The sequence below is a fragment of the Glossina fuscipes genome, unplaced genomic scaffold, assembly GCF_014805625.2.
Source record: "Glossina fuscipes isolate IAEA_lab_2018 unplaced genomic scaffold, Yale_Gfus_2 61277, whole genome shotgun sequence".
NCBI classification, from domain to species: Eukaryota; Metazoa; Arthropoda; class Insecta; order Diptera; family Glossinidae; genus Glossina; species Glossina fuscipes.
This window is the reverse complement of record NW_024003500.1, coordinates 26,254-30,459: the sequence shown is the minus strand read 5'-3', so window position 1 is coordinate 30,459 and position 4,206 is coordinate 26,254. Positions and strand designations below refer to the sequence as shown.

Below are 4,206 nucleotides of genomic sequence, written 5' to 3'. Positions count from 1 at the left end.
ATTTCAGCTTTGAAACTGGCCAAGAATTTATATACTTTATGAGGTTTTCGAAGCCTGTTTCTACGCGTTACCAATATATTGAAAAAAAAGTAAAAATTTGATACACTATAATATTGGGTACAGCTACTACAGCATCGCCCCCAAAATATGCATTCAAATATTTGTAAATTTATCTGCTGTAATTTATGAGTAACACACGAAAAACCTATTTTTTATTCCTTTAAGCTTTTTTAAGTTTATGCGGCACCGTGGGCGTGTCCTTCAACCGAGTTGGCCCTGTTGTTGTTTCTGGCAAATTTGGAGTCGATACTTTCATATATGCGGCCAGGAGAATGTTTACAACAGATAATGCACAGACGGACATACCGATTCAGAATTTGATGCTAATCAAGAATATATATATTTTGTGGGATGTCTGAAGGTTCTAAGATTGAAGGTAACTAGCTTTGTTTTTGCACTACTTTCTTTTTTATTATTTACTGCTAAATAATAATAATGAAATAAATAATGATAAATAGACTAATTTGGATGAAATAAACTGCTTTGTAACTGTTGATAGTGCTTTCTTAAACTAAACGTTAGTAAGTTTAAAAGTCAGTACTACATGGGAATCAAATTCGGAATCAATCGTACGCATGTATTACGTATAAAATAAATTTGAAATTGCATTAAATTTAATGAAATATATTTTTAAAATGATCTTTATTTACTTAACAGAAAGAAATTTAATTTGATTAAAGAAAAAATCCAACACAAAGAAACAAGAGATGTTAACATTCTTCACCACTCTTGTTAGTGACCAAAAAGTCTCTGTTTGTGAATTAAATGGAACGTTCACGAAGTTATGAAAATATTATGTCTGTATCCAAAAATAGCTATTGGTAATCTCGTTACAGCGTGATCCTCTAAAAGTTCGTGTATTCTTATTATAGCCCAGATGTGCCTATTTGAATTTGGACGGGATACAAACGTGACTATTGTTGAAACTCGGCGACTGAAAAAATAAATTTATTTAATACATACAGCTAAAGTGTGCTAGTATTCCGCGTAGGCATCGATAAATGCGGAACTTTTAAGCAGTACTCCATGTACAAAAAAAAAAGATGTAGAAATTATTAAGCCCTTTCTGAAATTAATATTGTACAGAAGAAAAGCCTTTGCAATAAGTTTTAAATGTCCCAGTCACTATAGACTTTATACCACGGACTATTCACTAAATGATGTAGGATAGAGCCATTTGTTAATCTTTTGTGGACGATGAAGCATCAATTCTATTCTCAATTGTTTTGTACTAAATATTATACATCAATTTCCCAAGATATGTGTAATTTTTAAGAAACTAAAAGCCGCAAAAACGTAAAAATTAATTGATTAATAAATCATATGTATGCTTAACGCTCATTAATTTTTTCCGAAATCGTTAGCAATTTCATTTAAAATGCGGCAACTGGTGGTCGGATTAAGTCGAATTCAATTCAAATGGAAATTTGAAGTTAAAAAGAACGGTCATGCATTCTTAAAGCAGTAAAGTTATAATTGTTAAAATTTTTTCATTTACTCACCTGACTCATATTGAATTTTGGCATTGACGGATAATTAGGGCAACGACCAAAACCAGCGCCGTGCGCTGGTGCATTCATTAACAACAAAAACGAACATATCGTTAGACAAGTTTTGTAAAACATAGCCAAAATAAAACGCCAACTGGTCAACATATCGCTTTATTAAAACCGTACCGAATGGTTGCGATTTATACCATGTAAATATTCGTTCGTTTTCCTCTTCGTTTTCCTCTCTTTTACTAACACTTTGCACCATAATTATAAATTCCGGTTTCAATTTGTAAAAATAAAATAAAATGAAATGAAAGACAAATTTCACACACTCGTGCGGCTTGAGTTGAAACTTGCGAGAGGTATTTAAATACTTTTTAGAAAAACTTAAATGTACCTGAATATGGTTGCTAATATAAATGAGAAGAAAAGAATAGTTTTCGGAAAATTCGTAATGTTTTGAAAATTGGTTATGTAGATTTCAATCAGTGGATCTAAAGTTTTCTCTAAATTACTCAACAGTTAAGTAGAAGAACGTCTTTGGCAACTCATTTACCCATTTTTGTAACACAAGTTCGATACAGAATCTCACGGATAGTAAGTGTGTATATCCACACATATCGTGAATATACGTTTAGTTAGCTATACACACCAAGCGCACCGTTCTTTAGTGTTTGTAAAAACACGTTTGGTTTTCTAAAGCGTGATTTCCTCGTATATGATAACTAAATTGTAAAGTTTAAGCACGTGCTCCTATACCTGAACTCATACAAATACGTAAACCTGTACAAATTACATATCCGCACCGTCATATGTTAGTGCGCGTAATTCACGACAAAGCAATTACTAATTATTTCGAAAAGAAAACTAGAAAACTTTTCCTTTTTCTACTCGCTACCATTTACCTATATATTCAACTTATCGTTTGAATTAACTAAATGTTCGCTTTAATACAAATTGGCTCTGGGGCCCTTCTGTGCGCTTATTTACACTAGCTTCATATAAAAATAAGATGACTTTCTTGTCGGTGTATTGAAAACGCCATCTTTAACATATTATTATTAAATATTTGATGAAAAAGATCCGAATTTAAACTCCATTCTTTTGGTGAAGAAAAATTTTTGCAAATGTTGCTATAGTAATGCAAATAAATAAAACTTTGCATTCCTTCGCGCGTATCATATTATGTAGGCGCTTTATGCAGATCAAGATTGAGGAAAATGTTCTGGGAAGAAATAAGAAAGAAAACCCACCTTTAAGAAAATTAACAAGAAGCACTAGTTTCGAATGATTACACGTTAACAAAGAAATTACTTGGAGCGAGGGGGGTTGAATCGCGGCTTTCAAGGAAAGAAGACCATCCAATGTGTTCATCCGTCAATCGTCCGTACCATCCATTGGCTATATGTGTAAAGGCAAAGAAGTGCTCGTCGGAGATCTCGTCCAACATTTATACAACCAATAAAAATGAACAGAAAAATCGATTTATGCGTGCCTGCCTACTTTTATTGAAGAACAATTAATTAATTAATCTTACGTGTCACCATATCAACTTTGAAAATAACTGAAGTGAATAAAAGGTTCGGTCAGACCAACTCTTGCAGAAGAAATGCCTCTATTCAATTATGTATAATGTACTAGTATTTACTTTTGATTGTATTTCAGCAAAGTAAATATCGCATTTTAAGACATTTTTGTCCTCTGTGCCTGTATTAGTTTGGGCGCACTAGTAATATCAATACCTTTTAATGAGGTGTGGTTCATATTTTCTGAAAGATAGCTTCTACCCTTGCTATAAAACGATGCAAAAGACCCCTCATATATCTTTTTTGAAAAATTATAATAATTTACATATCAAGACTTCATTTTTTTATTTGATCCTTAAATTTTATTTTTTTGCTTATTTATTTTTGCTTCATGTAATTGGTAGCTAACTACTATCTAATCTGCGCTAGCTTTGGTTTATTATTTCATGATTTTTAAATTTATACACTTTTCACACTTCGCATTCGAATGTTCAAACCAATTGTTTACATTAAATATCCATCGATTATAGTCAATTATATTTTCATGTATTGTGCTGTGAATGTGTTATGACAAACATATTTCAACACCGTGATAGTTTGGATTTTTTTTTCAATGAACACTATGTCTTTAACGCTTTTTAGAACCTTTCTATAAATTTACGATATTTTTTTTTCTCCAAACAAAATCTAAAAATTTTTTAGCTGCTTGCACAATAAGAGACAATAACTAAATAGCAGTACCCGCTTGATCAGCGCAAATTACTTTTTAATACAAGAGACTACTAAATGACAAGATGGTCTCACATTTATTCAACATTCAAACTAGGCGATTATGACAGACTTTTTATGTTACAGTAGAGAAAATGTTTATTTACAGTCACTTGGCTGCTTACTCTTTCATTCTCATTTATATAATAGTTTCTTTTAATAGTTTCTTAGTATGATGTCACATTCTCTCAAACGCTTGCAAAGCAGAATCATATACAATTGTTAGTTTTTAAGTAAACGTGTGCTTTGCTATGTATATAAGTATGTTTGTGCGAAAATATATTTGTATTATCATGGTGTTTATTTTATTTTAATAAACACACAAATAATCAGTAAATTAGACAAAATTACACAAAAAT

At 31.4% G+C, this 4,206-nt stretch overlaps 1 long non-coding RNA gene across 4 annotated transcripts; it reads right to left on the bottom strand.

Moving 5' to 3' along the window:
• Nucleotides 1-830: 830 nt before the first annotated feature.
• On the bottom strand, nucleotides 831-3,803 carry LOC119643570. 4 transcript variants are annotated; one of them, XR_005248335.1, is made up of 3 exons: nucleotides 1,951-3,803; nucleotides 1,563-1,807; nucleotides 831-994 (listed from the first exon to the last, which is right to left on the bottom strand). It is a non-coding gene; the product is annotated as an uncharacterized LOC119643570 (long non-coding RNA). The 4 variants fall into 4 exon arrangements; XR_005248336.1 differs by having other exon boundaries at nucleotides 1,563-1,963; nucleotides 2,110-3,803; XR_005248333.1 differs by having other exon boundaries at nucleotides 1,563-2,806; nucleotides 2,868-3,803.
• Nucleotides 3,804-4,206: the final 403 nt, after the last annotated feature.